The 23,891-nt window shown below is 45.6% G+C and overlaps 2 protein-coding genes across 9 annotated transcripts in view; one reads left to right on the forward strand and one right to left on the reverse strand.

Annotated features, from left to right (window-relative positions):
* The window catches only part of IMMP2L (inner mitochondrial membrane peptidase subunit 2), a 493,454-nt gene that overhangs the window by 227,140 nt on the left and 242,423 nt on the right, over nt 1-23,891 (forward strand). The gene's annotated exons all lie outside the window — the stretch shown is intronic.
* Nucleotides 1-23,891, reverse strand: part of LRRN3 (leucine rich repeat neuronal 3) — a 34,259-nt gene that overhangs the window by 3,319 nt on the left and 7,049 nt on the right. The window contains exon 1 of one of the 4 annotated variants that reach the window (XM_036327293.1): nt 18,726-19,081. The exons of 2 other annotated variants lie outside the window; for them this stretch is intronic. The gene's annotated coding sequence lies outside the window, so the exon portion shown is untranslated. Of the gene's footprint in view, nt 1-1,514; nt 1,639-18,725; nt 19,082-23,891 lie in introns of those variants that run through there. One more of the 4 variants, XM_036327295.1, reaches the window with a different exon arrangement.

Consider the following 23,891-nt stretch of genomic DNA (forward strand, 5'->3'; position numbering starts at 1 on the left):
GTGGATGGTTTTCCCCCTCTCTTACAGAGGCAGAATTAAAAGGTTCTAGAAAAATGCTACTGTTTAGTTACAAGCAAATGCACCAGCCCGTGGCCCTCAGGTGCCCAGGAGATAGCTGTACAAGGAGCTGGAGGTCCTCGCAGTTGGCAGGACTTCCCTTGTCATTCACCCCTCTCTCCAGCCTCCTTCGCATAAAGGGACTTGGAATTCTGCATATTTGGGAGAGATGAGGTCTAACTTGCCGGGGATGTACCTGTAGATTTTCATTTTTAAGTGAAATTCAGATTAATGTTTGGCTGTTTCATCTTCCCTTGAAAATAACTTAGATTCCATTAGTCACTGACAGGGAAAAAAGTAACTTTATTACAGCAATAAAACAAGCCCTTAGATATTCCTTTAAATGGACACCGATGTCTTTATCACATAAAAATAAGCAATGCAAAACCAAGTGGCAGTGTTGATATGGGCTGCATCTCAAGGTGGCTCACTACTCTCATATGTACATGCCATCAGGTGACTGCTGCCAGGGAATGGCCGGCTGGGCGGGCTGGGCCATTCCTTGTGGGCGGGAGCTGTGCCACCAGCACTCACGGTCTGCCGAGGTATCAGACTGTGAATACCATTCTTTCTTTTATCTCTGCCCAACAGTGATGTTCCTGATGCATCTTTGACTGACTCACCGGTAAGACAGGGGCTTCAGGGACAGAGACAAATATATTTGGAGATGTGGTCTCTATGGAGAGAGAGAGAGAGAGACTCCTTTCTTTAGTAAAAAAATAATTCCCTTGTTTTTCAAGATTTGAAAACATTTGCAATTCAAAATCACACCTGTTTTTCCTCTTATCCTTCATTTTAAGAGGTGTGATTTTATCCTGAAGTTCAGATAAGTACTAAGTTATTTTGAAATAAAAGTGTCTTTGCTTTTCCTTTTTCCTTCATCATTTTGCTCATCTACATTTTCTTGAATGAACTTTCAGCTGTTCTTTTAAGTTTTATTTTTCAATTACAGTTGACATTCAACACTGCTTTTACTGGTTTCAGCTGTAAGCGTAGTGGGCGGACAGTCGCACACTTTACAGTTACCCACCTGGCACTGTCCATAGTTATTACAGTATGAGAGACTGTGTTCCTTATCTGTGCTTTACATCCTGCAACTGTTCTGTAACTACCAGTTAGTACTTCCTGATAACTTTTTATTTATTCATTTATTTTTTTAGTCCCCACCTGAGGATGTTATTCATTGATTCTAGAGCGAGAGGAATAAGGAGAGATGTATATATTCATCTTTCTCACATAACTTAAGCTATTTGATCTGTTTCACTTCCTAATTTCAGTGTTTAGCTGCTTTGGCTTGATAAATGTACTACTTTCTCAGAATGTGTTACCTGTATACTAAAGCCCAAAGGTTTAAGTTTGAGGCTAATATAAAGGAACATTAGACTTTAAAGAAAAGTCAATCTAATAGTATGGCTGTAGTTCATCCCTTATTTATTCAGTCAGCATTTAAGGAGTACCTTCTGAGTCCCAGCTATTGCGTTGATAACTGGAGGGCAAAAAGTTGACAGCCCGGCCGGCGTGGCTCAGTGGTTGAGCATCGACCTATGAACCAGGAGGTCACGGTTCGATTACTGGTCACGGTATCGAACCCTAGGAGGGGACTTGCAGGAGGCAGCCGATCAATGATTCTCTTTCATCATGATGTTTCTATCTCTCCCTCCTTCCTTTCTCTCTGAAATCAATTAAAAAAACAAAAAGCCGACTTAGACATGCGCTTTTCCCTTCGCTGGTGCTCCGTCTGCAGGGGGAACACGGGCAACTGCATGGTCACAGTTCTGTGTCGGGGCTGATGAGGAGCACAGGGGCGGCCCCTGATGAAAATGAAAATAGAAGCCCGTGGCCTCTTTATTCCCAGCGGGGACAAAAGGCCTCGATGCAAAGGGCAGGACATGTTTCTGCGAGTTCCCGTGAATGGCTCAGGTGAGCGCTGAGCAAGCCTGACTCCTGCCAATGAAGGGGTTCGATAAACGCTCTTTGCCCAGAATCCTTGTCTGTGTCAAACTGTACATTAGAGATGCTAACCATGAAACATGTGTGTGTGCGCGCGTGTGCGCGCGTGCAGGGCGGGGGTGGGGGGGTGGGGGTGGGGTTAACAGTGCTGCTTTTTATGCTGGAATTATTCTCCTGAGTGTTTCTGAAATGTGTATCTGTCGAATTAGAAACTGTTTTCTGACCTCAGTGCGTTATTCACGTAGCCAGAGGCCAGAAACAAGCACATGCGAACGAGATTGATCCTGGAAGCTTTTGGAGATCAGGAGTGTTCTCACAGTGGTGAGCAAATTCCCATTTCACTTCCCCAGGTCGGCAGGAAGACATGGCCAGCGCGGGAGGCCCGCAGAGGGCATGGCGCCGTGCCTGTCTTCGTCGTAACATTGATTTCTCTCCTGTCTTTGGAGCTGATTACGATGCTCTCGCTGATGGACTGTTTGGCATGGGTAGCTTGCAGGCTAGTCCAGCCCAATATCTTACGTGCTTTATGGGTTTCAAAGCCCTTTCTTATTCATCGTTTACTTTATACTGATATTGACCTTGTGAATGGGAGTGGGGAGGTGCTCTGGTTCCCACGTTTTAGGTAAGAGTGCGAGACCCGCGTGCCTGAGGTCACATGGTTTATAAAGGACGGTGTAGGATTGGAGCCAGATTTTGTCTTCAGGGCTGGAGCTCTTTCCAGACATCCACATCGCACATGCATGTGGAGAAGCGATGAAATAATTTTACCACAAAATAGGGTAGCCATTTTCCTTCTCCGCAGGGCTGGCATTTCCCTGGTCTTCAGCTTTTCTAGTTTAGAAAATTGGTTTTATTCATCTGCTAACAGTGGCGAGCGTGTGTTCCCCACTAACCACACTCACAAGGGACAAAACCACGCCGCCCACGCTTCGCAGAGAGAGGAAGGTCCGGAGAGGACAAGTGCCCGCACCTGCCGGTCAGTGCTTTTGCTCCATTGGGAAAAAGTACTTGGAAATGCAAACAGTGACTGTGCGGTTTGCTCTTAAAGATAGAATCGGAGGCAGGGACGTCAGGTTAGAGTTCTCAACCCTCAGAGTCATCAGAAATGCGAGCCTGGCACCTCTGCCAAAGGACAGAGTGTACTGTCACAGGGCTGGGCCTCGCGAGCCTGGGGGCCCCTGTGCCGGAAGCGGTGCCTGCATTCATTCTCGCCCACCCTCATCTGCGTGGTAATCACGTGTTTGTATTTCTCGTTTTCTCTTACTGGACATAACATGATTAGACATAGATTAGATTATTACCTCAATAGACATGCAGTTATTAGATTCTTAGTCCCTTACTCGATGATGAGATTTTTATTATTAGGGACTGTGTTCATCTCTCTTGGGATTTGATTATGTTAGTGCATTTGCCTGGTTGATTAGCACCTCGCCCACTCCCTCCAGTGCACAGCTCATTAAACCAGTGTGTGCTGGACAGTAACTCACAAACGTGTCTTTCTCTAATTCATGCTGAATGACAACATATGGAATAGTGATTAAGATGACTTTTTCTTCTTAAGTCATTAACAATAAGAAGCACATTTAAAAAAGGTTAGAAAAGATATGCCTCAGATGTTTACGGAATCTTTTTCTTGTTGCCTGATTGTTAAAACGTGGGAATATCACAGTCATGCTGCACAGTGCCACCTGCCAACCCGACCTGTTCACGTTACAGGCACCGTTCACAAGCCGAGCGGTCCTTCAGGGGCGCCCTCGCGCCCCACGAGAGAGCAGCTTCTGCTGTGGCCACCGAGGGGTTTGGGCAGAATAACAGTGACAATGGTGGCATTCATTTTAGAAGGACAGACTTCAATCTGTGTTTATAGACATCTATACAACATTGTTTAAACATAAAAATAATTATATCATTAAACATAAATTGACCAGCTTACTCCCATTTTTGCCTGTTGGGAATTTTAATGCCCTCAGCCCTCTCACTTTTATTCTCTCTCTCCTCCAACTTCACCTCTCCTACATTCCCCTCTTTAAATACATTGGAAAATAATGAACTCTTTGAAAAATGTTTTCCAGCTTAAAAACTTGAATTACATAATTATGGATATATTTATAGAATTGCCCATACTCCATCCATTTGCTGGTGTGTTTTTTTCTCTTCTAAAATAAGAGTAGGAAAATTGTACTTCAAAAAAGTCAGTATTTCAATCCGCCTTTTAAAGGCTCTAGAACTCTCGCTTGGGAAGATGGTCAGGAGCCTAGCACAGGAGTGCTCTGGAGCACAGGAGGCTCCATAAATATTATGTTTGGATGGATGGTTGAATGGGCGGATGGCAAGTAGGTAATTTGTGGGTAAATATAGATTGCTTTTCTTCCTTAAAATACGGTAAACAAACCAAACACAAGTAAATGTTACCAGCAGTGGATACATCTTCTTTAAACGATTCCCTGTTTTGAGGGTGAGTATTCATGTATGTGGTCATACTCTTAGGAGCTAGGACCCAACTCATCACTAACTCTTGTTCTCTTCAGTGGCTTCTTTTTTATGTAAAACTGTTTTAGAAGGGGTGTGTGTGTGTGTGTGTGTGTGTGTGTGTGTGTTTTAACCTTCTTTTAGTTTTAAAGGCAACAGAATCCTTCCTATATTAAAGCAAAATGAGTTATACTTGAATATAGGAGATGATGTTAATGACATGCCATCGGGAATGAAAACTGACATCTCTCTGCAGTGTGTTCTGTAAAGGCTCTTAAAGGGTTGGAGTGAGTGACGCACAAGTTCAGAGCAGCCCTTCTTAGGCTCCCGTTTGTTGTCCATTTATTCGTCCATCCAGCCTTTTGATAGACATTTGCCTCGGGCCTACTGCATCCCTCACTGTGCTTTCATTTCTAACCTCTTTAGTTCAGAAGATTTTTAAAAATTGAAAGATTAGAAATTAGTCCTTAATTGAGGCTTTTTTTGTGGGTTGATTCAGAAGACTTTTTTTTTTTTTAATTAAAACATTTTAAGATGTGTAATTTTCCTAATGCATGTGTCCTTCTGTGCTTTATGAGTGTTTTTCATAGTATCTTTGATTTTTCTTATTGGCTCCCCATGTAGATTTTGCCTGAGGGAGAGTCAAAGACCAGAAATGTTTTCTCTGTTTTAAATTATAAGTATAGTACATGTAGAATTATAGTCTAGCCAGCAGCCTGGCCAGCTTAGGCCATTAAAAGAAAGTGATTTTAAGAATTCTCATATATATGTACATAATATATACATATATTATATATATATATACACACACACACACACACACACACACACACACATACACATACACTAGAGGCCTGGTGCACAAAATTCATGCACAGGTAGGTTCCCTAGGCCTGACTGGTGATCAGGGCCGATCTGTGGCGTGACCAGCAGGGCGATCAGGGGGGCCCCTGCTGGCACCCGCCTTGGTTGGCCTGGGGCCTGAGGACTTGGGGCAGCTCCTGCATTGAGCGTCTGTCCCCTTGTGATCAGTGCATGTCATAGCAACTGGTTGTTTCACTGGTTGTTCCACCGTTTGGTTGATTTGCATATTAGGCTTTTATTATACAGGATATATATATATATATATATATATATATATATATATATATATATATATATAAAATTTAATCCTCATGGGAAGATATGTTTATTGATTTGAGAGAGAGAGAGAGAGAGAGAGAGAGAGAGAGAGAAATCAATGTGAGAGAGAAACATTGATCAATTGCCTCCCCTACGTTCTGGACCAGGAATCAAACCTGCAACCTAGGTATGTGCCCTGACCGGGAATGGAACCCACCACCTTTTGGTGTATGGGATGATGCTCCAACCGTGTCACCTGCCCAGGGCTTGTGATATCTTTAAAACTTGTGAACACTTGTAACTTGTGATTTCTTTAATCTAAATACAGAAATTGTTTCTGGAGAAGTGGAAACTTAGGACTAAGGCTTTTTGTTTGAGAAAAAGACCTTCCTTTTTTAGCTTCCTTTGTTTTTCATCGCTTATAAAACGTTGATTGGACCCCCTACTTTTTGGCAGGCACTGTTGTAGACCCTGGAAAGGCAGCGGTGAATACGATGAGCTGTCTACTCACCAAGCTCTCAGTTATGGGAGGAGGAAACAGCAGAGTCTGAGGCACAGTCGTGTTGCCTCACAGTAAGAGAACTGTATGGCACCGCTCTGTGGAGGTGCAGAGGAGGGAATCCTATTCTGTGCAGAGGATTCTGTGTTCTTTTATGATGCATGTGAAAACCAACTGCAGTATGCTGGGAGAACATGTGGGCCAGAAGATGTAAAATCCACCGTGTCTCAGATGCCGTTTTACAATGCCAAAGCTTAAGAACAAAGCATGGCTTCTTCTCTGGACCTCATTATGTGCATTAGAAAGACCACAGAGTCTGAAGAACAGAAACATTTGATACTTGACTTAAGTTAAAAAACTAGTGAAGACAGGGAGTTGCCATGGCTACATTAAAACCCAGTTGTTTTCTTCTTCTACAGCAAATTGCCAGCTAAGTTGGTTCGTATAAAGAGTTTACATTCTATTCTCCCATTATCTGGCCTCATGTTCCTGTATTGTAAGACCCAATCTTCAATTCTAGTTGAAGGCCCCACATCCCAAAGGTACTGAGTTACACTAAATGATTTCTAGAAGAAGCTATTCCCCCCACCCCCACCCCCACCCCCGCTTGGGAACTATCAATTTTTCTAAACTAATTGTTTGAATTTGTATGTCAACTTTCAGGGAGTGGATGATGGTAACTGCATAGAATCGTTTAATGAACACTGTCTTAATATGTTCATCAGTTATAGACATGCGATAAAGGGGGAGACAGTCTGCTTTTCATTATGACACATGGACCGGGTTTACCAGATGGTTCTGGCATTGTGGGCAGGACGCCTCGCACTCTATGCATCAGGTTAACGAACATTAAACTTTAAAATGTGGTTATACGATAACTAAGGTTTCTTTACATTCTGAATATGGCACTACTCTGCAAACATGAAAGGTTTTAAAAAGGTGTCAATAAAACGCCTGTGGGTAAACGGTCTTCCCCTCATTTTAGCCTTTGTATTTATATTCACAACTGGAGTCCTATGTCATTAACACATTAAGATCTGTGAATTTTAGTCATGATGGGGCTTTTAAATGCTCTCAGATTAATTAACTGTGTTTTCCTATTTCATTTTATGTTTATATCTGCACAGTAGTCAATGAAGGAGAGGGTTACTTTAGTCATCAAATTAAGGCAAACTAACCGCTGGGGATGTAAATTGCCTAGAGTAGGCCCCTTGATGGAATAAATGAAGCAAAAATGAGTTGTCAGTAATTATTAATACTGGCACTTGAACAATATATCCATTATGATACTTTTTTGCTAAACTGAAAACTGGATTTTTTATAATATTCAAGTTTGAACCACCTGAATAAATTTGGTGTAACAGAAAATCGGCATATTTTTGGTGTCATCGAAATTTTTAGCTGGAATGGGCATACAGATCCATGGGTTCTCAACCTCATTTCAATTGTGAAATCGTTTGTTCAAATGCAGTCTTACCCGAGATTCACAGTAAGTCAAACACAGGAAAGAAAAATCTTTTCTGGTTAGTGCCCCTGCTGACAGCCTCTGATCCTGAAGCGGTTTCCTGGACCTCAGTCTCTGAACCATCCATCTGTTCCCATGGCCTCTTAGAAATGAGGTAATGGAGGCCCTTGGAGGTCAAATGACTCATGCTAAGTGGTTCCCTGGTTCATTCTGGAGGAGTGTTGAAAAGTTGGGAAGCCTTAGGCATTCTTTCTAATGCAAATTTCCCAGCATCATCTAAGTCCCTAGGCTGCCAAGGTTGGGTCTGTTTTTCTTGGCCTTGACTGAAATCAATAGGCCTCCCTCCTTTCAAGGTGTGGAAGGATCGTTACACACTCGCTGCCTAGGGGATGGGGCAGAAAAGAAGAAATGCTCTGGAAGAGGATGGGTGTGGGAGGAGCCGCTAATCATACATCAACAGCAAACATGTCCATGTGCCCCTGGGCTCAGGCCTACGTGAATTCTCCCAGGCAGGCCTCACGCCAGCTCTTTTTGCAGACATCGTTATTGTATATGCAGCCCGACAGGTTGGCTTGCCAGTTCACTGATCCTCAGATGTGGATTCACATCCCTTCATCATACCTCGAAAGCCCAGACTTAACCACTGTTAAATTAATTAAACAAGGAGACCCTTGCACTGAGGTGGCTCTGCAGTCAGAGGCGACCCCAAACCTAAGCCTGGGAATGGCTCAAGGTGCCAAAATCGCAAACTGAAGGACAACTCGTCCCAAATAGCCAACTGGGCTTTATGCTACAGCCATCAACAATCCCTTTTCTTTGCTTCTACACTTTCTCTGTAAAGTCCCCTACAGCCCCTGGCAGTAGGCCTCCTAACCACTGGTTGGACACTGCCCTATTCAAATCAATTGTTGCTCAAATTAAATATTTAATATGTCTCAGTCTATTGCAGCCGTGGGCAAACTACGGCCCGCGGGCCGGATCCGGCCCGTTTGAAATGAATAAAACTAAAAAAAAAAAAACAAAACTGTACCCTTTTATGTAATGATTTTTACTTTGAATTTATATTAGTTCACACAAACACTCCATCCATGCTTTTGTTCCGGCCCTCCGGTCCAGTTTAAGAACCCACTGTGGCCCTCGAGTCAGAAAGTTTGCCCACCCCTGGTCTATTGCCTACCACTAAGCTCTACTTCCTCTCAAGTGTTGGTTAACATAGCATCGCTCGTCTTAGATCTTTTCAGAAATGAGTTTCCCCCACGGGGACAGGGCAGCTGTTGTCTGTCTCCTTCTCTGAGGAGGAGTCTCACTCTGTGAGAGTTAGAGGGCAGCCCTGTAATGGGGAAGGGGATGAGGAAAGGAAAGCCTATTTTCTAGGCCTGCGTTTGCTGCGATTCAGATAAATCACGTTGCTCCAGTCTTAGGTCCCCACAGCACCTGGGGTTTGGATAAAATTTTCACTGTTGTTTCCAAATGGACTGTTTATGTTCTAGAGAATCCCGTAGCGATTTCTTACCATTGCATTTCTTAGCATCACCATTGTAAAGAAGTCTGTTTATTAGAGCAAAGTTTTGTTTGTTGGCACGCAGCATGGATGCACCAACATGCATGTAACGTGTGCCCATTGATTTAATGGACACCATCTTTGAGAATGATTGCCTTAGATTCTGACATTTTCAGATGCTCCAATCAGATAGTTTGAGATCCTCAAACTGGTGAAGAGTCTCTCTTATCATGATGCTAGGAAAACCATAGGTAAAAACACAAAAAGAGGGAAGCTTTGGTATTATTTTGTGTCCTTGTCATGTTCAAGGCCTGATATTTGAACACAGCGATCATTAGGGAAGAGTTTAACGAGTTGCTGTTTCCACCCTCATGAAACTAAGCGGGCTCCCTTAGATTAAAAGGCAGTTCTTGCAATGACTGTTTTACAATAAAACAGGCTCAGGGCTGTTTCTTTAAAAGATCATTTCAAATGTGGCCCGCCAAGCCTCAGGCGTGTGGACGGCAGCTGGCCATAGCGCGGCCACGTCCGGGAGGGTCATTTGCAGCACAGAGATCCCTCTTTCCAATGTTTTTAGAGCTCCGGGCATGGAATCCGGGGCTCGGGAGTGTTCCCTGTTGGGCTGTGGTTCCTGTGTTCTCGTAAATTACCAGCTTGTTGTGGTAGTCATTTCTCATTATGAAAAGAATTCTGATTTGTATTTATCTTTAAGGATCGCTTTTGCTCAGCGGAACACTTCATTAATAGCATTATATGTGAGGACGGGTTTTGTACATGATCAATAGAACAAATGCTCTTTTAAGGCAGAACCTGTCTCTCTGCGCTCGCATTCACGCCAGGAGAAGCGCTCCGTGTCCCGGGAACTGACTTACAGTGCAGCCGACCGGTATTCCACTCAGCGTGGCGTGCGAGCCGGTGGGGTTTGATCGCCTGACTTGCCCTTTTAGCTTCTTTTCTATCATTTCCTTGTTATGTAGCTTTTCTGTGGAGCCAAGTATAGGCATCTGTGGGGGGAGGGGCACTCATTTATGCATTATTTTTAACAGTCGATCATCTGGGATTGAAGTGTAATCATCTTACTTTCCAAACTGGGAAGCAGCATCGTGGACCACCTGCCCCATGTGGTGAACAGTGGGGCTCCCTCTGGGTGGTAACCACACCCGCAGCCGGGCTGCACACGAATGCAGGGCAGGAGTTAGGAGGAGACCTGTCGCTGTTGGTGGCTTCACTTTTAGAAGGAGAGGTCCCTTCAGGCTCAATAATTGCATAACTTTTATAGTAACCTTCAATCAATAAGGTCCAGATTGCTTCAGTCTACTGCCCTGTGCAAATGTAGTATAACGTTACGGACAGAATTTACCCAGCGAGTTCATGGTACTTTCAGGTTGAATCACGTAGATTCACCTGTTTTACATGTGTGACAAACGATGGCATATAGATAGGGGCACTAAGTTTATTAGAATCAGAAGAAGTCTATAGAAGGATTCTTAGGACCTGTATAGAGAATTTGGGGATATTTTTTGTATTTGTATATCAGGGGACAATTTATTTGTGTTTTATAGGAAAAATATTCTGTTGGCAAAATGTGTGCATGTGCATGAGTGTACTCAAATCCTTTAGTTCCGCTCAGAAAATTCTCCATGTGATTGACTAAACTTATCTAAAGTTTCCTATTTTGTTACAGTTTTTATTTCTATTTGTAGATGCTTTGGGTAATTGATTTACTTCTGCATCAGTCTGTATTTTAAAATATCACACAGGTGAAGACGAAGAGTCTTCCTAAAACGTGCTTTCCTCTTGCCCTGGGTACCTTTGATTTCTAGAAGCTCATTCATGTCACCAGTTTCTGTTTACTGGGAGCTAGGGCTGTGGTCTGTTTGGCAAGCGACTCCATCCTTTTAGCTTCCTTTCCAGCTCCATGGGGAGCGTTGCTCTAGCAAACTCCCTGTTTGAGCAACAGGAGAAACACTTGTCTGGTGCCTTGCAGTTCAGTAGGTTGGGCATGCACGTCTCCCGGGGACCCTCCTCACTCAGTTACCTCACGTTCCAGGTGAAAGCATGTGGGGTAGTGACCCTGCTAGCTCCCGCCGTGTTAAATCCTGCTCTTCTTCATCGGAAGACAGCCAAGAACCCTGAGCTCAGCCTCTGAAGTCTCCGTTCTTGGTCCAGCTCCCCAGTGGAGTGAGAAAGGAGGTGATTCCAGGTAGAGTCACCCCAGGCACATGTGTGCTGCGCTGTGCTGCCTGCTCCTGCCAGCAGGGCTCTCCCTGAGGGCTTATACCCAGGAGGGCACCTCAGGCATCTGTACCGCAACCCCCCCAACAGTTGGTTCTGTGTTGGCGGCCACAAGGCAGTGCTTTCCTGCCAGTCTCGGAGGGATGGTTTCGTAGCAGAGAGCTGGGCAGAAGCGTGGCAGCAGATACTCCCGCTGTGTTCTCATCACGTTTGTCCCCCGTGCTGGACTCCATTTGGAGAACAGAAAGCCACTGGTTTATCCAGACGACAAGGAAGGCCATGCACAGGAGTCCAGTGAAGTTGGCAGGAAACGAAGGAGATTGTAGCTCCAGGATTCTTACAGAACACGCAGGCTTACATGTCAGAGAGTCACCCTCCGACAAGAAGCCGCCTTTCCGTTTCTGTTCTGCACATAATAAAATAGCGACTTTCATGCTATTCTACAGAGCAGCATGAATATCAGTTTTAGATTTTTACTGAGGTTCATGAAAATCACATATTGAAAGGAATCGAAATGAAATGAGCTCCTATGGTCCAAGAATGAAAGAATCCATTGTAGGGACACATTTTGGGTGTGCCCTGGGTTAGCATGTGCCTGCCGCGTGCCTGCCATGTGCCAGGGATGGGTGACGCTTTTCTGTTACCGTTATGGAGGGGGCGATGGTTGAGGTCTGGTCTGGGTTTTTAGCTCCTTATAAAGAGCTAAATAAGGATTGTTTGCTCATTGATATTTGGAAAGTGTCGCTCTCCTTCGTGCTCTATGAGTTCCCCTTATGCTCCCAACAGTCGGCCTGAAACAACATTCCAGGGGCTGTTAGAAAGATGTTTTAAGTAGAACAAAACCTCCATGGGAAGCTTGCAAACACCTTTCTGAATTAGGGCCGTGAGCTGCATTCCAGACCTCTGACCCCATTACCAGTGACCTTTCTGTTAGCTGTGCTACATGGAGCCTTGTTAGCTACATGGGTACTTCACTGTCCCCTTTACTGGTTGTTCTTAAAGGACCTCCAGGTCCAAGCCAATGTCTTCCTTCAAAAGTATACACAATGCTGCACAATTAAATAACTTACTTTAAAAACGTAATTCAGACATTAAAGTTAATGGCTCATCACATAGATGGCACCGGACATATTAGGTTGTATTGAAATTATTTCAGTCATTTGTTCGTTAATCTGGCTTTTGATTTTCCTACTTGGTGGTACCTGATTTGTAGGTCATCTTACTGAGAGTACCACTTTCAGTCACTGTCCTGTTCTGTTTTCCTTATACAGCAGTCAGGACCACCAGAAATTAGTTATTTTTGTGTATTCCTTCTCTCACCACCCCCATAGAATAGTAGCTTTGTTAAGGCAGTTTCATTTGTGTCCATTGCTGTGTCTCCAGTGCCTAGCTACATTAGTCCTGGGTATTTACCAAAATAACTGGTAAATTTAAGGATCACTTTTGCTCAGCGGAACGCTTTTGCTCAGCACAGAGATCCTGGCCAAATATGTTTACATGTTTTTCATTATAAATTCCCCAAATATCAGATAAAATACTTAGTGTACACGACACTCAGGTGTGACCTTGGTTTTGCCAATGGATGCTGAGTCCTGACAACAGTTTATATGAGTGGAATATTGAAGGATAATATAAAACTGGCAACCTGAGAAGTGTGTGTGTGTGTGTGTGTGTGTGTGTGTGTGTGTGTTTAATTTGGGAGACTACAAAACTACCAAATTGAGTTGTAAATACTAGCATGTTTAACAAGGTTTAGTGAGGTAGAGATTGCTTAAATCAACGCGCTTAAAAGTCCCTCTAGTCCAAATACTCACATAATAACATCTTCAATCAGTCTGTTGTAGGAGCTAATGAAGATAGCATTTTATAAAGATAGCTTTTTGGCGTATGATAGGTTTTTCCAGTTGAATTTTATAGATTGTGTCTTTATTAGTACTACGCGTAGTGAGGGTGGAAGGTGCACAGATTATGTTCTTACATCTTGTGGTATTTCTACTTGGAGAACATGGGAAACCGTGTAAAATTGGTCATAATATGTTCTTAATATCTGGAATTGCGAATGACTTTAAAAAATAATGTAAAATGCTATGATGACAACAAAAAGAGTAATGATAAGCACGACGATAATTGAAAAAAGGCCCCTAGAACCGTGGTTGGCAAACTGCGGCTCTCGAGCCACATGCGGCTCTTTGGCCCCTTGAGTGTGGCTCTTCCACAAAATACCATGTGCGGGTGCGCGTACAGTGCGATTGAAACTTCATGGCCCATGTGCAGAAGTCGGTTTTCGGCCTGGGCGAGTCTGTTTTGAAGAAGTACTGTTGATATTTGGCTCTGTTGACTAATGAGTTTGCCGACCACGGCCCTAGGACATTGGTTGGGTGTGGCCGGAGGCCAGATGTTACTTATGCCCATCATAGTGAGGGAAGGGAAGCAGTCTCTAGGTCAGTATCTGTGAGTTTGTGTCTCTACTGAAGCCTGGATTGGACGAATCTGTGCTTACAAAAGGCAGTGTGTTTCTCTAAATAATTTAGGGCATAAAAACACCCTTGTTAAACAATTCATATAAACTTTGTTAAGTAAAAAATTGACACAAACCAAAACAGCACCTGCTGTCAGTTAAGGTTGGGCAGACATGGTTGGTACCAAGTTTCAGCAGAAGCACCCAGAACCCATTGCAGAGCGAATGGAGTGAGTAAAATGTCCTTAAAAATCTGTGTAGTAGGTCCTATTTATATACACTGTATATTAGATTCTATAACAATATCAGCAGGATTACAAGTATTTAGTACAACTCAGAGCATTGCAATGGACAGTGTTGCAGATAAGTCATTGGAAGTTCATTACTATCCAGTGAGATTATTGCTCACCAATAACAAATCCATGGCATTTAGTGAGAGCATCAAACACACTTACTGGCTCTCATATTTGAGATTATTATATCGTAGTGCCCCAGTTAAACAGGAGGGTTTTAAAAGTTTCTTTCAAAGTCAGATATGAAATGCCTGTTAGGCATGCACAGGACCTGTTCATTCACTGCTTCACGTCTGGCTGCCTTTTCTTGAACATGCTCATTGAGTTTTTAATGAACAGAAATGGCTTTCATGCCAATTTACAAAAACAAGCCATGCATTTGTGTGACATGCATGCATGTGTGTGTGTGTGTGTGTGTGTGTGTGAGAGAGAGAGAGAGAGAGAGAGAGAGAGAGAGAGAGAGAGAAAGGACCTAGAATGTGGAGACTGCCCATGTTACCCTGTGACTGATCAGTGGAAGGAAACTCTTTATAACAGATGTGAGAAGGAAGTTCCTACCTGCTGGAGGGCTGGCACTGTAACATAGGACAATTTTATGTGTCTACGTCATTAGACTTTTTAAGAAGACACTCTCCTTATTCTGAGTCCAAGAAGAAAAGAAGGAAGATATGGGGGGGGGGGGGCAGGCTAGGAGGGAGGGAAAAAGATGGAAAGGAAGGAAGGAGGGGACAGGAGGAAACTTTCTAGAGAGAGAAAGACTTTTCCCTTTCTACAGAGAGAAACTCTAAGTACTGTCTATTCATGAGCATCTGCAAGTCACACTGCAGCTTAACTGTGTCTTCTCTGGTTTAATAGAAACTTTGATTGTTTCCGAGGATTTACACCCAGAGTGATTGTTTTTGCATTTCAATGTAGTAAGAAGTAGATTGAATAAATGCATAACATATTAGAACTGCCATTAAGCAAATGATTCTATGTGGGCCCGTTGAATGAATGTTTTCATTTTTCCTTCTGAGCAAAACACAAATTTCTCCAATTATTTCTAAATTGATTGTTCTCTACTGCTGCCCAAGGAAAAGCGGGGGGAAATCTATTTGAGTGTTCATTCCGTTTCCTTAGTGTGATTCGAGGATGGAGCCGCAGAAGACGCACACGGCATGCGGTCAGACGCTTTCCCTCCACAGTCTGTCAGGGACGCCTCTGTTTGCATCCTGGGTACGTAGGGTTTTCACACACTCAGCCTTCAGTTCCTGTTACCTTGTTGCTTATGTTGTAAATCCTGGTGTCTTTTAGCAGCCCTGCCTCACCAGTCCTTTCCCCGGTTGAGTCCCTGCCTCTAGGTAGTGCGCCCCTGCTCAGGCATGGGGCGGAGACAGCCAGCAAGGTTTGCAGGTGGCGGTGGGGAAGACATATCTGACGCGCGTTTTCTGAGTGGGCTGTTTTCTCAGAGAGCTTCCTACACATCACGGAGCTTCCGTAGCGTGGAGACTTCTATCATGTCAGGGGCCGATAATGGAGCTCTTTCAAGAAGAGGGACCTCCCCGTCAGCCCCGTGTCTGGAGGGTTTAAGGAGCTGTCAAGCTGGCTGTCGAACCAGGAGAGCAATGACCCGCGCTGACCTGGCTCTGTTTTCAGGGCCTTACATGTGCTACACATTGGCCTCCCTTCTTTGAAGTCCTGGACGGGACGTACGTCGGTAGGAGAGGAACATTCTCCCCATTTGATTCAGTGTGGACGTGTGTTGCTGGCTCCACGGTGCACAGACGTTGGTAGCAAGATGCGCTCCAGCGCCCTGCACTGGAGAGCAGCTCGTGTGGGTGCCGCTGCGATTAAGAACACGCTTCCAAGGAAAGGCGCGGTCCCCGTTTGTCCCCGGCTCCTGTTTCCAGCCCACGAAGGCGAACTGCCCTGGCTGATGCTTTAAGGGTTGAGCTTTCCATTGACCCATGAACCAGGAGGTCACGGTTTGATTCCAGGTCAGGGCATATGGCCTGGGTTGCAGGCTCCATACCCAGCAGGGAGTGTGCAGGAGGTAGCCAATCAATGATTTTTTTCTCATCATTACTATTTCTCTCTCCCCCCCCTCCCTCGCTCTCTCCCTCTCCCTTCCTCTCTGAATCAATAAAAATATGTTTTTGAAAAAGAGTTGAGCTCTCGGTGAACTCGGGGGGATCCCTCACGGGTGGGATACATGCATTGGTGAGCGAAACTGGCTGGAAGAGCTGTCGATGATAAGAGTGGGGATGCCGTACAAGACGAGAGCCCTGATGCACTCACGTGACTCAGGCAATCTGTATCCATCTCTCTTCTATTTCCATGGATTTTTCTCCCCATTCGCCTACATTGGTAGTATACATAATACAAATGCAAATGACAGCGCGAGAACCCATTTTTAAAGCTAAGAAAAAAATACCCACTGTCAGGAGATTGGTTCTCTCGGGGTGGGGAGGAGCAGTAAAAAAAGTGCTGTATTTGTGTCTTAGGAGGCACTTTGAGGGTGTTTTTCTGGTTTCTCCCAGCAAGCGAAACAGCACGTGGCCGTTGCCACAGCAACCCATTTTTGTGATTTGCAGAATCAGGGTGCAAACCAGATGTAAATTGTCAGGCGGTAAATTTCTGTTGTCGTAGGAGATGGTAACACACGCAGTTTCATTTGGCCAATTTGTATACTTTTGAGGTATTTTGTCCTCCTCTGCTCCTTCCCGCAGGCTGGCCGGAATTAGGGTTGCAGTCTGCGGCTCCATCGTCTGCCGTTTATACCTGAGCTTAACTGGAAAACCAGCTGTCAGACTCACGGAAGGTTGTTGTTGCAGACAGCAAGGTTACTGCACACCCTGTGCCATTTCTCAGCACGTGGACCCAGGGTTTCTTTGGTTCATCTCAGGGGAGGGAACCAAATTATTTGTTTACGGGCACTTTTAGTACCTATGTTCAGTCTATGGAGACGAGCACATTTCTGTCTCCATGGTCCTTCGCTGTGGAGGTAGAAGGCGCTCTGTCCCAGAGCCTCGGGCGTCCAAGGTCATGCTTCTCCCTGCGTGCCACCAAGGGGGCCCCAGTTTGTACCCAACTCGCCTCTAAACCTGCAGTACCCGCAGGTCCTCTCTCCTTCTGCATCTCCCTCCCGGGACTGAGACTCTCTGTCCCGTCCCCTCCGCCTGCCTCACTCCCTCCCTGGGCCCCGCAGTCAGGCCCCTCCCCTGCTGAAGAAATCTGCCCGGATTCCAGGACTAGAGCCTGGCGTTGGTGGACAGACTTTTGTTTTGTTTTGTTTTGTTACTCCTCACCTGAGGATAGTTTCCCATTGATTTTTAGAGAGAGTGGAAGGGTGGGGGGAGACAGAGAGACAGAAACATTGATGTGAGAGAGACATGGATTGGCTGCCCTCCCGCACACGCCTAGACTAAGGCTGGGGATGGAGCCTGCAAGCAGGGTACATGCCCTTGACGGGAATCGAACCCAGGACGCTTCAGTCCCTCTGGCCAACGCTCTACCCACTCCGAACCTGCCGGGGCTGGAGTGCATACTTTTCATTTGACAAGTGACACAACTCACAGTTCCTAGAGCACATCCAGGCCTCCCCCGCCCCGGGCATTTCCTCTCCCTACTAAGCACCCTCCTTTCCCTCCATTTAAACAGATTTCTTCAGCATTTGCTTCAAAACTCTAAAAATACACAAAGTCTAGGTAGGGGGGTTAATGACGAGATGCTCCTGTCCCTTAGCACTACTTGAAACCACCACTGGCCACCAGACGGAGGAGTTTCGTGTGTGACACCCCTTCCTCCTGTGAAAGGCTGTCAGCACCAACCCGCGGAGTGATGGTGTCAGTTACTAAGCGGACAGATACGGACACTCACAGTCCATCAGCTCTGAGCACTAGCGACAGGTGTGAGGACGCTTCTAGAACCAAGGGCGGCGCTCGGTGGAGCTAAAGCAGGTGACCAAAGGCTGTGTCTCACGGTCTAGGTCCAGGGAAACACCGCATGGCGGCTGGCAGACACACACGTTTGTGGGACAGCAGGGCCCGGGGTGCGGGATGGGGAGATAGAACCGCATGACTCTGTCTCTTCTCTTCCTGGAGTTTTATCGTTTCCAATTGTGCAAAACTCGCTCCAGCTGTGAGAAGTGGAGATGTGTGTGTGCAGGAAGGAGGGAGGGAGGGAGGGAGGGATCTTTCAACCATCGGAGACATTCTCTAGCAAATGTGGCTTTCAAAGAGGTTGCCTGATCGTAGGCCCAAACCCAGGTCAGGGTGGTGTGTGTTATGCTAGGGGGCTGGAATGAAAATGTAGTCTTTCCCCCAAACCCATGTTACAGGGTTACCCCTTCCCTGCGCCCACTGAGCTCCCACCGAACCCAGGGGTTGTTCAGGGCCAAGGCCAGCGCTCCATCCCCTCCTGCTCTCTGGCACGCTCTGCACGGGGTTCGGAGAGGCAGCCTCGTGGCCGGGGACCAGCCATGGACCTGGTTCTCTCTCTTCCTCCAGCATCGATTTCTCCTCTGTTACAAGGCGGGCGATAAGCTTACCTCAGAGGGACCCCAGCCGTGAGATAAAGCAAGGCATTTCAAGCTCTTAATACAAAAAGGAAATGTTCTCAAGATTTCGCTGGAATTGTAGAAGATGATCGCTCATTGTTCATCACTATCAAATTAATAACAGTCATGACATGCTTACCATTTACTAGACTTTGTGGAGCCTTGAACTTAGTTGGGAGGTGCAGATGTGAGAAGAGGAGAAATAGCAGGGCGGAACAGAGCTACTTGCATGGTATTTCACTCTGCTTTCCACAGGTGGTTGGAGAGTTTTGCTGGACTAATAGATTTTTTTCTGGTTATTTCTATGAAAATAACTTAAAATGCACACTAGTGTTTGTCTCCTCAGTTTATGGCGTATCTTAGGAGAAGAAAAACAATTGGAAACCAGTTACTAGTTAGTGTGGCTAGACTTCACTGAAATATGTATAAACTGAACTATTCACAGCTGGCAAATGTTTGTACAAAAGAGCCCAGCATCTTTGTGGGGTGTGGATGCAGGTGTGCATGTGTATTGTGTTAAGTTGGCATTGGACGAGATAGAGTGGTAGGCATCCATTTGTTATCTATAAATCTACACACATGCTAGGACCCGTCCTTGAGCTGATGGAATAGGGCAGTTGTCATTTCTTGCACTATGGTGACGTTTGGGGGAAACCTGGTACAATGTCATTGAAACATTCTGCATCAGTTCTCCCAAGAAGGATTTTCCAAAGGAGAGAAAAATGAGTGCCCTGCCTGTGAGTCGTTATGATAAATGGGCTCTTGATGGTCCTAAAGAAGACCATGTGAGAGTCAGCAATTTTGAATTTTTATTTTAGTGTCTCAGGGCCTTGAGTGCTCATTATTCTACACTGTGCATTCTTCTGGGAAAAACTTACAACAAGGCTTTAATAAAGTAAGTATGCAGTGAGATTTATAATTTCAAAAGTTGTAATTATTTTGTGTTCGTTAGAAAGCTTCCTATGTCCCCAGCAAAGAGGATTGGGGCAGAGTGGCCTGGAGCCTCTTAAATCAGGTGGAATGGCCAAACAGGAGCATCGATTTCCAATGGGACAGCACGAGAACTGGACCCTTCTGGTCCTATTTTGGATAAATATGAAACTCGCTTTTGGTATGGTGGCCATTTTTTATCAAAATATGATTTTATGGATTTCAGAGAGAGGAAAGGAGAGGGGGAGAGAGAGAGAGAAAAAGAGAGAGAGAGACATCAATGTGAGAGAAGCATTGATTGGCTGCCTCCTGCATGCACCCCAACCAGGGATAGAACCCATAGCCGGGCGTGTGCCCTGACCAGGAATGAAGCCAGCAGCCCTGGTGCAGGGGACGGCACCCAGCCGACTTAGCCTCGTGGGCCAGCCAGTGGTCACTTCCTAATTTGTAGGCTTCCATGCAGTACTTCCTGTCTCCCTCTCTCTGTCTCTCTGTCTCTTTCTCTTTCATTTGTCTGATTTAAAAATGAAACAAAACAACGCTTCAGCAGCAGTTACTTTAGGGCACACATTCAAAAGCCCAGTTTCGAGAAATTCACATGCTTGGAGCCCAGCAGAAGCAACGCGTTGCTGTTGACAACATGCCAGGCCAAGGGGCATCTTAACAGCCGGGACGCTCTGCAGGGGCCCCCACGACCTCTGCAGCCAGGAGGCCCTACAAACACGGGCCCGTGGCAGGGAGACCCTGCCGCGCTTCTCCGGGAGGCTGAGCTTGGGAGCCTTTGGTCATAAAGGATTGGGCAGGGGCACCCGGTCCTGTCGTTCTGAAGCGCTTGCAGGGCGGTCAACATGCTGTGAAATAACCATGGGCAGGTGTGGAGTCACCCAGTTTCTGGTTCCAATTACGCGTTGAAGAAGGGAGGTCACTTTTGCGCGAGTGACTGGAGGGCTGGAAACCTCTCCGTTTCAGGATTCTGGTCTGGCCGTTCCAACTCCTCACAACAGCCCACGCACGAAGCCAATCAGCAGCCAGTGCAGAAGTCACTCATTAGTGAGGCGGGTGGGAGTGGCCCCCAGTGGAGTCCACAGGGAGTGTGGGATGGAGTTTGAAAATAGGGGTTTCTGTGGACACTCCTCCTAAGGGTACCTCATCTGAGAGCCAAGAGCCCACTGTGGGTGGTGGACCTCTGTAGACGGGACCGGGGACGGGGCCACCCTTACCACAGCCTCACAAACAGCTGCTCAGCATCCACGCGGATGTCTCAGCCAGATCCCTAATTTAGCCACGCCCTCGTTCCGATCTTCTTTTGGGGCAAACACAACTCAGTACCCTTATTGTAACATTCAAGCAGTTGTTTATCACAAATAAATAATTTTCACTAAAGCCAAAACACAACGGCTGATGATGGACAAGGAAGAAGGACTTGAATTTTTAACCACTAGGTCAGAAACTTTGTGCCACCCAAGCGAATGTCATGTAGATCATCACAGATACAGCTTAATAAACTTTGTTTTCATGTTCAATATATGTATATACTAATATATATATATATATATATATATATATATACATATACACACACACACACACACACACACACACACACACACAATTTAGACAATGGATATGTTTAGTAAAACTTTTGGGACATAGTGCCTTCAAAAATCTTGGTAGAATGGCACCTGTTAAGATGAGAAAATTAAGATAGACAGATGATAGATAGATATAGATTTAGTTCTATTTGCTATGTTATACATACATCACTCCTGTCAGTATTTCAAGTGCCTGTTCATTAATTATGGAAGCACCATGCTTACTAGTTAAATAACCATGATGTGGTATATCTAAATGGTGGGTATATCTACGATATGGTATATCTAACTGAATGGGGTATTATTTTAGATTATCTTTCCTTTCAAAAAACATTTATGGAAATCTCTATGAAGTTCGGAGTAGGACATTGGTTTATAATTAGACATAATTATGTCCGAAGGGAAGCCCTGAGCCTAAGTGCGGTTAAGGACTCAGCACCTCATTGCCTTCAGGGAGTGTGGCTAGGAGTGGAGGGAGGAGGTAGCGGCCGGGGCGGGCTGGGGCAGACTGGAACTTACAGGTATTCACCCTCTTTCCTCGGTGCATAAAACATAGGAAATGTCAATGAGTTTCACATATTTCCCAAATATGGTGAGTGGCATTCAGGGGTGATGGATAGGGCGGAAACATTTTTTTGTACATGCTCAATTTGCAAGATATTTATGGTAGAGAAACTTCTCTTATTTCATCCCTGATTTCTGTTCCCTCAGAAGCAATAGGATCTGAGATGGTTCCTAAGTCCGTCTGGAGTTCAACCACGATCACTTTTCTGCACACTATACCTCTAAATCTTCACAGATGAATGAGAAGTTTAAGTAGCAGGTCCGCGGCTCATCATTTATTGTAGATTAATTGAATTCCGTGAAGTGATCACTGTATTATGAATGGACTGCAATCGGGATGCCCCGTGTGGTCACCCTGGGGAGTCTGGTGAATTATTACGTAGCTTTTTGGTCTTGGCTGAGGAGCTTATAACCGTAGAAAGAACCTGTTGTTGGATGTTTCTGCCTAAAAAGTTAAATGCTTCCCAAAGGAGAAGTGTGTGCTAACTCTAAGAAATACGTGATGTGGGAGGCACAGTGGCATGGTTTCAGCAGAATGGGCTTTGGAGTCCGACCTTCCGGGTTCAGGTCAGGATCTGCCATGGGGAGTTGGGCAGATGCTCCCATTCCGTCTCCCTGCCCTCAGGGAGCTGCGATGTTAGGTGACGCGATGTGTGTGAGCACTTAACCAGGGTCCAGGCTGTGATGCATAACTGTTGGTCATGAACTTCTCTTTCTCTTCCTCTTCATCATCCTCCTCCTCCTCCTCCTCCTCCTCCTCCTCCTCCTCCTCCTCCCCCTCCCCCTCCCTTTCCCCCTCCCCCCTCCTCCTCCTTGTTGTATGTGACTATAAGAAGTAGCAGGAAAAAAAACAATCTAAAAGTTTAACTTGAAATTATATGTATTCTTTATTCCTTGCATGTGTTGAGTTAACACAGATACTTTAATCACCTTCAACTTGAATTTTACTTTTCAGTTGCCTAATGATTTACAATTTAAAAAACAACCACCACCTTCAATCTGAAAAGAGAATGTATATGGATACCCACTCTCTAAACCCCACTCAGCAACATCCCGGCCTTCATTTTACATTCAGCATTTGGCATGTAGGACAGTCCATGTGGAGGCCGTCCTGAGAGCTGTTTGAGGGGGTCGCCCGGGGAGGGACGCTGAGGTCCTCACCCAGCCGGGGTGGGACCTGCAGCGGAAGTCTGAGTCTGCTCAGCACGGTCAGTGGGAGCAGGGCTTTCAGCTCCATCATTTAAGGTCGCTGAGCCCGGAGCTTATTAATACTCAGCAGGGTTGATGGATTGTCTTGAAACTTAATGATCCTACGAGCAGTGAAATATCCAGACTCCCTGTAATTCCTTGTTTAAAGGAGCATCATGAGGAAAGAAAGGGCCCACAGGGGGCAAGTGCACCCACAGAGGGACTGTAAGGGCTCAGGCCTACGAGCTGCCCCTTGCTTTTTCCCTTGTGCGGTTACTGTATAAGTAAGTCATCTCTCTTCTCTTGGAAACAACTAGAAAGGAAGAGACAAGTGGAGCCTACAAAGAGATGATGTCCCGGGATGAGCACGGTGATGAGTGGGGTGAGTGCATTTTGATGGAGAACCCGGCTCCCGGGAGGCCGTGTGGACTGGCCTGGCAGGCAGCACCCACAGGAGGCAGTGCCACCCTGTGCAAAGGCTTCTTAGGAGCCACCTGCCCCAGGCTCCTCCTCCTCTGCTGCTTGGAATTAGTTGAGACAGGTTGCTTTTTTTCTGTGAGCCTGGTTTGCCTCCTTGTTAAGCAGGGTTAAGAAGATTCCTACTTCATATGCTCCTTAGGAGGAGTCGATGAGAAAATGCATGGGACCTTGTGCTCAGCTCAAGGTTTGGCACAGCAAATGCTCATATGTAAGACGAAACCTGCTAATGTTATGCTCATTCCCTTGGCTGGTGAAGGGCGGGCTACGAGAGATCACATAACCTGAACTCTAAGGTCTCTGCTGACAGTAATGCATGGCATCCAACATTTCATTCTTCATCCCTGTGACCCCTTGGTCCAGCAGCAGGCGCTGTGGCGCAGGTTAGAATGTAAACGGAAGGTGAGGCTTTGATATTTACATGGGATTTGCTTGCTCAGAACCCGGAAATGGCAGTTTGGTAAATGCCTCCCTGATTTCACAGTTAGCCGAGCACCACCTCTGACACGCAGAGCAGCTGCGGTGTTTGTGCAAAAGACGCCTGGGCGGTAAAG

This window comes from Myotis myotis, unplaced genomic scaffold, assembly GCF_014108235.1.
Source record: "Myotis myotis isolate mMyoMyo1 unplaced genomic scaffold, mMyoMyo1.p scaffold_m19_p_11, whole genome shotgun sequence".
NCBI lineage: Eukaryota > Metazoa > Chordata > Mammalia > Chiroptera > Vespertilionidae > Myotis > Myotis myotis.